The sequence below is a fragment of the Neoarius graeffei genome, chromosome 13, assembly GCF_027579695.1.
Source record: "Neoarius graeffei isolate fNeoGra1 chromosome 13, fNeoGra1.pri, whole genome shotgun sequence".
In the NCBI taxonomy this organism is placed as follows: Eukaryota; Metazoa; Chordata; class Actinopteri; order Siluriformes; family Ariidae; genus Neoarius; species Neoarius graeffei.
The window spans coordinates 42,162,260-42,173,290 of record NC_083581.1 but is presented as its reverse complement, the minus strand read 5'-3'; positions in this window follow the sequence as shown (position 1 = coordinate 42,173,290).

The window sequence follows — 11,031 nt, the reverse complement described above, 5'->3', positions numbered from 1 at the left end:
ATGGCAGGGTTGCAAGGAGAAAGCCACTGCTCTCCAAAAAGAACATTGCTGCTCATCTGCAGTTTGCTAAAGATCATGTGGACAAGCCAGAAGGCTATTGGAAAATGTTTTGTGGACAAATGAGATCAAAATAGAACTTTTTGGTTTCAATGAGAAGCGTTATGTTTGGAGAAAGGAAAGCACTGCATTCCAACATAAGAACCTTATCCCTTCTGTGAAACATGGTGGTGGTAGTATCACGGTTTGGGCCTGTTTTGCTGCGTCTGGGCCAGGATGGTTTGCCATCATTTTTGGAACAAGGAATTCTGAATTATACCAGTGAATTCTAAAGGAAAATATCAGGACATCTGTCCATGAACTAAATCTCAAGAGAAGGTGAGTCATGCAGCAAGACAGCAACCCTAAGCATACAAGTCGTTCTACCAAAGAATGATTAAAGAAGAATAAAGTTAATGTTTTGGAATGGCCAAGTCAAAGTCCTGACCTTAATCCAATCGAAATGTTGTGGAAGGACCTGAAGTGAGCAGTTCATGTGAGGAAACCCACCAACATCCCAGAGTTGAAGCTGTTCTGTATGGAGGAATGGGCTAAAATTCCTCCAAGCCGATGTGCAGGACTGATCAACAGTTACCACAAATGTTTAGTTGCAGTTATTGCTGCACAAGGGGGTCACACCAGATACTGAAAGCAAAGGTTCACATACTTTTGCCACTCACAGATATGTAATATTGGATCATTTTCCTCAATAAATAAATGACCAAGTATAATATTTTTATCTCATTTGTTTAACTGGGTTCTCTTTATCTACTTTTAGGACTTGTGTGAAAATCCGATGATGTTTTAGGTCATATTTATGCAGAAATATAGAAAATTCTAAAGGGTTCACAAACTTTCAAGCACCACTGTATATATATATTTTTTTTCACTAATTTCTTGTGCAGGTGATTTGCAGAATTTGTTAGTTATTTAATTAAAGGCGTTATTTTGTGTTCTTTCTTTGTTGATTCAACAGGTTCACACCTGTGGAGCTTGCATTCCTGGCCGAATACACAAAGACCATGGCCCCGGTGGCGAAGGCCCTGGATGTGCTGCAGGGAGAGACGAATGTGCAGATGGGCTGGTTGGTGCCAACAATCACAATACTCAAGAATAAGCTCCAGAGCCTCAGCATTTCCTCCAAGTACTGTAGGCCTTTAATCGATGCTCTACTAAAAGGCCTTGAGAAGCGATTTGAACAAGTCCTCAAAGAACCAGAGCTAATCGCTGCTGCAATCCTCGTGCCCAAATTCAAGACAGGCTGGACAAGTGACGATTGCACCCTGACACTTGGTAAGTGCTACGTTTTTGTTACTATAATACAGAGACCATAGGCCTCAGTGAACAAATGGGATTTGAGGTGCTTTTTAAAAGAAACCAGTGTGTGGGCATGGCGTATGTGAGAATGCAGACTGGTTTAGCTTAGAGGGTGGGGGCAGCAACACCAAAGGCTCTGTCACCAACGGTACGTAGTCTGGTGCGGTAGATGACAAGTTGGTCTTTGCCAGAGGAACTCAGCGACCTAGGCTGGGTGTAGTGTTAGAGGAGGTCAGAGAGGTACTGGGGAGCAAGAGAGTTGAGTGATTTGTTGGTCAAGAGAAGGATTTTGTATGCAATGTGGGACTTCACTTGGATCCAATGAACGTATCAGTCGATATGGACTGTAAAGGCCATACATTCTACTGGTTTCCATGGACAGTGTGAAGCTCCCTCATATACTACCCAGTCACAAGCATTTACTGATGTATTTGTTCATAAGCAATATACAGTTAATCAATATGCTATTTACAATGTTGTAATTTCAGTTTTCTGTCTTATTTTCCTTGTATTCATTAGGTCTTGACTACATTAAAAGTCACTTGAAAGACCAAACTGAGGAGGATCAAGTTGAGAGCTCGCCGTCTTCTTCAGAGGAGGACTTCTTTTCTTCAATCAAGCAGGCCAGTTCCCAAGAAAACGCCAAACAGCTGGAGACTTACCTTGGCTCCCCAGGTGATACAATGGATGCACTGAAGTCTTTCCCAGCAATTTGCACCCTTTCCCTCAGGCTTAACACTGCACTCCCAGCCTCAGCTGCATGTGAGAGACTGTTTAGTGTAGCGGGACTGATCTTCCGTCCAAAAAGGGCACGTATTGATCACAAGAACTTTGAGAATCAGCTTCTTTTGAGGCTCAACAGAGCATTTTGGTAGTCTGAATGGGTATGCTGTCTTCCTTTCCATAATGGTGCACACACCGTCATACTTCTTGACTGTCCAGGTTTTATGGTCCATTGTTTGAAGGGTTCTATGAACCCCTTCATTACATTGATATCATTACACACACACACACACACACACACACACACACACACACACACACACACACACACAGTTGTGGCTAAAAAGTTAGGGTATAGCGCAATGTGTAGTTCATTTCTAAACCACTGTGCTGCCCCGAGGGCTCAACAGCAGACTCTACATGAGTCAGTTGAAGGGGATATGTTAAATGCACCTCACTAGCTGCCTGTGGACTTTGACTCTCATTTTTGTGTTTTTTTTTTTTTCCTGAAAGTTACTAACCGATCTGACATACCCTGGGGGGAAAAGGATATCAAAGCAGTTAGGCGTTAGGCAGTTTTTTTTTTTTATCGGACCATCATCTTCAGGGATGTCTGTATAATTATAAAAGCTCATTTTAGTTTTGGGTTTGAATTTAATAGCAGAGGGGAAATTGTTTGCTTTTTTTCCCCTGTTTTTTTTTTTTTTCTTGGATAAGGCAAACATGTATACCTCGTGCACTCCTAGTGTGTGCAGAATCGATCTCTCTACCTTTTCACCAACTGTACAGTTTGGATTAATACTATTTTGTTACAGGCTTATTACAGGCATTTGCAAGCCTGAATACCTTTGTTATGGCAAGCCTTGAGTGCTACCTTGAATGTAATAGCAAAAGGGAAATTGTTTGCCTTATCCAAAAAAAAAAAAAATCAAACATGTATACCTTGTGCACTCCTAGTGTGTGCAGAATCTCTCACCCTCTCTCTCTCTCACTCTCTCTCGCTCTCTCTCTCCTCGCTCTCTCCTCGCTCTCTCGCCACACAAACTTTGAGTACATGGAATACCTTTTCACCAACTGTACAGTTTGGATTAATACTATTTTGTTACAGGCTTATTACAGGCATTTGCAAGCCTCAATACCTTTGTTATGGCAAGCCTTGAGTGCTACCTCTGGACGTCCAATAAAGTTTGAGAAAGAACAAGCTCCTCAAGTTGCTTTGTCTTTGACAGTAAGGGGTTTATGATAATACTGTGTTTTGGGCTGAATGCAGGCCTATAATCAGTTTCAAATTAAGTTTCCAATCTTTATAGTGGCATCAACTAATGTATTATTATTTTTTGTAAATTTACTTTATACTTTTATACTTTAAGTAGGTTTTTGAGCACATACTTTTTCACTTTTACTTGAGTAAAAACGTCAAGTTGATACTTCAACTTTTTCCAGAGTAGTTTTAAACTACAGTATCTATACTTTTACTTAAGTAACAAATATGAGTACTTTTGACACCACTGTCTAATACCCCTCAGTAATAGTCAGGTAATGTAGGGGGGCTAAAATAATAATAATAATTCAAAAACTAGACCGGACAATTCCCCGGGGGAAATTGTGAGAGGATGCAGTGCGCAAAGCAATTCGGTCACGCATGTTTGCTGGCCGTGAATGTGTGACCTGCAATGATGTTTCAATGCAATGATTGTGTGTGTGCTTGAGACAGCAGCCGTCATGAAGAAGAGCTATTCAAGAGTATAAACAAAGTGACTACAGGTGGAAATTAGCATGTACTGCTATAACCTGGTACAAACATCTGTCCTTACCACAAGGATAATGTTTCATTTGTGCACTGTCCCTTTTAAAAATAAAATAAACTCTAAACTCTAAGAAGAGTGTTTGTATGTACGAACAGAAGTGTTCCTAATAAAGTGGGCAGCTAAGGTGAAGTGTCATGCCGACCGAGGCTGGTTTTTTTTTTTCACAATAAAAAGAAATTCACAAAATTCTTTCACAGTGAGCGCTAGAAGGGTCTCCTGAATAGACTGATGTAATTTTTTGTCTATAGTGTTAAAAATTAGAGACTTTTCTGTCACTTTTATAATGGGTGTCAATGAGCTAAGACACGCAAGGTCTTGAATTTTGTGCTGTGTTTTACTACGGAACAGGCCTCGAACAATGACAAATAACTCGACAACGGAAGCAGCTATTCACAAAATTCTTTCACAGTGAGCGCTAGAAGGGTCTCCTGAATAAAATGATGTATTTTTTTGTCTGTAGTGTTAAAAATAATGACACTTGAGCGATTTAAAAATGATTGACTTTTCTGTCATGTTTATAATGGGTGTCAATGAGCTAAGACACACAAGGTCTTGAATTTTGTGCTGTGTTTTACGAAGGACCAGGCCTCGAACAATGACAAATAACTCGACAACAGAAGCAGCTATTCACAGAATTCTTTCACAGTGAGCGCTAGAAGGGTCTCCTGAATAAACTGATGTAATTTTTTGTCTGTAGTCTTAAAAATGAGGACAGTAGACCGACTTAAAAATGACTGACTTTTCTGTCACGTTTATAATGGGTGTCAATGAGCTAAGACACACAAGGGCTGGAGTTTTCTACTGTTTTATATGAAGGACCAGGCCTCGAACAATGACAAATAACTCGACAACGGAAGCAGCTATTCACAAAATTCTTTCACAATGAGCGCTAGAAGGGTCTCCTGAATAAAATGATGTATTTCTTTGTCTGTAGTCTTAAAAATAACGACACTAGAGCGATTTAAAAATGAGTGACTTTTCTCTCACGTTTATAATGGGTGTCAATGAAGCCTGTCAGCTGCCCTGTCCTCAGTTTGACGCTTGTCATTCAAAAACTGTAAATCCTATCGTTTAGCTAGACACATTGTGTGAATCAGGACAAGTTTTCCTACTACTTTTCAGAAAATCATGTCTGTAGAGTGAAATTTGTGGCTGAAAACACAGTTTAAGCGAGAAAGTTTGAGCTTTATTTTCAACCTCTCTCCACTCTAAGTTAACGAGCTTCACTGGTGTGTAACGCAATAGACACCCATTCAAAAGCCAGATTTTCTCCCAGAACCCACATGGCGGTTGAGCCGGGACTGATCTGAAAGTGTAGAACCTAGCAGAAAAGTTGAATGCCAGATCCACAGAGGAGAAGTTTTCCTACGTTTTAGAGTTTGAATCATGTCTCTAGGTTAAAGCATGCCAGATCAGCGGACGATTGAAAAACGTTGAAAAAGTGTTTTTTTTTTCAATTAATTCCATAGAAATGAATGGGTTTTTTTTCGACGATTTTTTCGCGACTACGTCGCGAAAAAATCGTATTCTGTAGAGAAAAGTAATAGCATAGCGAGTCCGATCGAGCCGCACGTTTTGATATATTGTTTGTCTGTGTGCGACGTGCGGTTATTGAGTTATTCGAAATCAAAATTTGCGCAGGAGGAAGAAGAAGAAGAAGAAGAAGGAGAAATACGTAGAAGAACAATAGTTGCAGTGCTTTGCACTGCAACCTAACAAGACACCCCTTATTTTCTTTCATTTACATTTAATGGTGTTAGTTTAACATTCTTGTGGGTCAGTACAATAGTATTTGTAACTTCTCCACAAGGGGGCGCAAAGCGCTTGAGTGGTAGGGAATAGTATTTAAACACACGAAGAGGGAGAATAAAAGTTCTTCCTGTGAATTGAACATCTGAAGAACGTGTGTGTCATGTCTATTCTCGCCACAGGTCAGTAAACAAGCCTAAATCTGGGAATTTATGTGAGTTGTTGCATGTTCAATGTGTAACTATCAGGCCTGAGTGTATAATTTGTATTTTGAGTTTGTTATTGAGGAGGTATTCGAGGCTGATGCAATGTGACTGAATTGAGGCATACAGTATGCTAGTCAGTGGCTGTAATAGGTAATGCCATACAATGTTATACTAACCCTGAGTTATGACGAACTTTCTGTTGTATCAACTACATGCACTTAAAGCTTATGCTTCACTTGTTAATGAGTCTGTGAAATAAGATGCTGCTTGAGTTCAAAGTACTTTATCTAAACAGTGTCTAATGGTTCTGACAATGTAATGGGGACATGTATGACCCTGACTGACGGTTTCCATGTATTTGGTTGACATTCAGTGTTGAAGACTTAATGAGTTCTATGTGACTATGTAATAGTGACATGGTTAAATGAGTTTGGAGCAATTTAAATGAATCCCATGAAGTAAATGACCTGTTTAAATGCTTCATGAAGTCACTAAGTGTTATCAAATACAAATAGGAGAATAAAAGTTCTTCCTGTGAAGTGAACATCTGAAGAACGTGTGTGTCGTGTCTATTCTCGCCACAGGGAGAATCAGCACTTCCCTAGCCTGTCAGTTAGGGAGGCAACAGTAACAGAACAACCTTTTATTTGTTTACATTATTCTCTTGAGGTTCATTTGACCACTTTTTTATATTGAAAACGAGGGGTATGCTGTTAAAAGAAAGGCCCAGGGGGCCACAACAAAAATATTAAAACCAATCTTTTCATGGATAAGGGAGCCTAACAAGGTAACCAAGAGGTAAGAAACAAATTGGATGATAAATAATTGTTTTTAGGGTATTTTATGGCTGATTTAAGACAAGGGTCAAAACCGACCCGTTAACATAAGAGATAGTAACAGAAAGCTAACACCAGAGGAAGGTTAAGCCATGTGGATGCTGTAGGGGCAAGTGGTGATTTCCAGCCCAGTAATATTCTTCTCCTCGCAAGTAGGGATGTAAAAGCAATGACATTCTTTGCCCACTTTGTGAACTTCTCATGATTTGGTATTATCCCAAAGACACCAATTTCTACACTTGGTAGCAATGTGAAATTGAGAAATTTGGACATACGATGGAAAATTAGTCCAATAATCATGGAGACAAGGACAAGACCAAAACATGTGTGTCATGTTAGCTGGAGATAAATTGCATCTATTACATGTATCTTTGATATTGGGATATATCTTGGCTAGTTTAGAATTGGTGAAGTAAATGCGGTGAATCACTTTAAGTTGTATTAAATTCAGCCTTGCGCAAGATGTGCTACCATTAACTTTAGTGAGTGCCTCCTTCCAATCATTGTCAGCTATAGGGCTACCCAACTCCTCCTCCCAATCCCTTCTTATCTCGTCAAGCCCATTTTCTGTGATTTGGGATATTGAACTATATACACTGCTCACAAAAATTAAAGGAGCACTTTAAAGAAACACATTAGATACATCAGATCTCAATATGAAGTTGGATATCTATACAAATATCGACAGGGCAATGTCTTAGGAACAAAAGGATGCAAAGTCTTTTAATGGAAATAAAAGTTTTCAGCCTACAGAGGGCTCAATTGTGTAGACACCCTAAAATCAGAGTGAAATGAAGATGTGGCAGGCTAGTCCATTTTTTCAAAAACTTAATTTCTGCAACTCAAAATGCTTTTCAGTATCTTGTGTGGCCCCCACGAGCTTGTATGCATGCTTGACAACGTCGCGGCATGCTCCTAATGAGACGACGGATGGTGTCTTGTGGCATTTCCTCCCAGATCTGTGTGAGGGCATCCCTGAGCTGTTCTACAGTCTGAGGAGCAACTTGGCGGCGCCTAATGGACCGAAACATAATGTCCCACACATGTTCTATTGGGTTTAAGTCAGGGGATCGTGAAGGCCATTCAATTTTTTCAATTCCTTCATCCTCCAGGTACTGCCTGCATACTCTTGCCACATGAGGCCGTGCATTGTCGTGCAGGAGGAAACTAGGACCTACTGCACCAGCGTAGGGTCTGACAATGGGTTGAAGGATTTCATCTTGATACCTTATGGCAGTCAGAGAACCATTTCCTAGGCAGTAGAGGTCTGTGCGTCCCTCCATGGATATGCCCCCCCAGACTATCACTGACCCACCACCAAACCTGTCATGTTGAACGACGTTGCAGGCAGCATAACGTTCTCCTTGTCTTCTCCAGACTCTTTCACGTCTATCACAGGTGCCCAGGGTGAACCTGCTCTCGTCTGTGAAAAGTACAGGGCGCCAGTGGCGGACTTGCCAATTCTGGTGTTCTTCAGCAAATGCCAGTCGAGCTCCACGGTGCTGGGCAGTGAGCACAGGGCCCACTACAGGACGTCGGGCCCTCAGGCCACCTTCATGAAGTCTGTTCCTGATTGTTTGGGTAGAGACATTCACACCAGTGGCCCTCTGGAGGTCATTCTGTAGGGCACGAGCAGTGCTCAGCCTGTTCCGCCTTGCACAAAGGAGCAGGTATCGGTCTTGCTGATGGCTTGAGGACCTTCTACGGCCCTGTCCAGCTCTCCGAGAATAACCACCAGTCTCCTGAAATCTCCTCCATGTTCTGGAGATTGTGCTGGGAGACACATTAAACCTTCTTGCTGCAGCACGTGTGGATGTGCCATCCTGGAGAAGTTGGACAACCTGTGCAACTTCTGTAGGGTTAAGGAATCGCCTCATACTGCCAGTAGAGATAATTACTCAAGCCAAAACCAGCACGAGTGAAAAATCAGCCAAAAAAGATCAAGAGGGAGAAACTTGAAATGACCTCCACATGTAAAACCAGTCCTGTTTTGAGGGTTTTCTGATTGTTGCCACTGTGGTGCACCTGTTGTTAATTCCATGAACACCAATACAGCTGAAAGTGATTAACGATGCCCTCAGCTGCTTAACCAACCAGAAAATTATCAGACAGGTTTAACTGATTTCATGCCAGGCCCAATAAAAAAAGTGTTCCTTTAATTTTTGTGAGCAGTGTATTTTTGAGATGAGGCCTTTTTGATGGCTTGAAATGTTAAAAATTAAGTCAGCTGCTGTATCAGATGGGGTGTTTGGAAAATCCAAATTATTCAGCTTAGCAAAGTTACGGACCTGGAAATAGCGAAAGAGATGTGATTGAGGAAGGTGAAACCTTTCGCAAAGTGTGGTAAACAGTGTTGGGAACGTTACTTTCAAAAAGTAATTAGTTATAGTTACTAGTTACTTTTCCCAAAAAGTAACTGAGTTAGTAACGGAGTTACTTTGTCATAAAAGTAACTAATTACCAGGGAAAGTAATTAATCCGTTACATTTTGTTCCCCCTCAAAAAAAAATCAAATTCAATTAGTGTAATCATAATAAAAGTGAATGTTAAATGTGTTTAATGACTGAAATGGACACTTAACAGAACCAATTAGTAACGTTATCTACACTATATTAATATTTTTGTGGGACAATGTGAGATAAGACATCTATCAAATGTAATACATTTTTGTAGTTATTAAAATTATGTTACTAATTTCTGGCCACTGACGAGGACAAACGCTTTGTTCCTCGACATAATGTGCATTGCACGTAAACACTCTTGCCTTTTATTTCAAGTAATGAAAAGTAATGGCTGTATTTCCAATGTGAAAGCGCAGTGCTGGGCTGACCGCTCGCCATCGCTGTGTCTTCCGATTGAAAGAGCACGCAGTTGTGCAGTAGGCGTGGCCTACCTACGTATGTTGTCCAAATCTACTCTGATTGGCTTACTGTGCTGTTGTCTCGTGTCTCCCCGCCCCACACTAAAGCAGAGTAAAGAGAGGCTGAACGAGCAGCGTGCCAGATGAGAACAGCTTTAATAAAGTAACGCATAGTATTTTATTGTAAGTAACGGGAACGGCGTTATAACGATGTAAAAAGTAATTAGTTAGATTACTCGTTACTAAAAAAAGTAACGCCGTTAGTAACGCCGTTTATTTTTAACGCCGTTATTCCCATCACTGGTGGTAAAGCTATGAAAAGAATCGTCAGTGTAGAGGTCTCTTAAACTTCTGAGGCCTAACCTTTGCCAAATGGAAAAGACAGTGTCAATACTGGAGGGAATAAAATGATGGTTGTTGCAAATTGGACTATGACTAGATGCCCCTTTCAGTCCAAAGGTGAGTCTAAATTGAGACCAGATCTTTAAGGTAGCAATAACAATAGGGTTGCAAGTGTATTGGGTTGGTTGAATGGGTAGTTTAGATGTGAGCAATGCCACAAGTGAAGTGGAGCGACATGAACTAGCTTCTATCTCACCAATTTAGTGTTGGCTGTTGAACCCAGAGACTCATTTTCTGTATGTTGGCTGCCCAATAATAATTTCTCAAGTTGGGTAATGCTAACCCACCAACTGATCTGTCCCTTTGTAGAAAAACACGTTTAATCCTAGGGACCCCATTTCCCCATATAAAGGAAGAGAACAATTTATCAGCGGCACTAAAATATGATTTTGGCAAAAAGATTGGTAGACATTGAAAAAGATATAAGAAGCATGGGAGTACATTCATTTTTATGCAATTTATCCTACCTGCAACCGTTAAATGTAAGTTCTTCCATCTATCCAAATCTAGTTTGATCTGTTCCATTAAAGGTAGAAAATTGATTTTAAAAATTGTCTGTAAATGTCCGCAAATATTCACCCCAAGTACCTAAAGCTGCTTCTGGACATCTTGAAGGGGAGGTCGCCATCAGTAATGCGTGGAGCTGGGTTATTTACTAAGAAGCATTCACTTTTTGAATAGTTTAATTTATACCCTGAAAAAGTTCCAAATCTGTTTAGTAGCTCAATTATACGTGGAATAGTGGTTAAGGGGTCAGAGACAAACAGTAATAAGTCATCAGCATAGAGTGACAGGATGTGTTTAGTACCACCTCTAGAAATCCCCTGATTATAGCTGGCTGATTTGAGTGCTATAGACAATGGTTCAATTGCCACAGTAAATAACAGGGGGCTCAGAGGGCACCCTTGACATGTGGACCTGGAGAGTGTGAAGTATTGAGATCTCATTCCATTTGTATTTACTGAAGCTTTGGGGGAAGTCTACAGTAACTTTATCCATTATATGAATTTGGGGCCTATACAAAATCTTTCAAGGACATCAAACAGGTACCCCCACTCCACCCTGTCATACGCCTTCTCAGCGTCGAGTGAGAC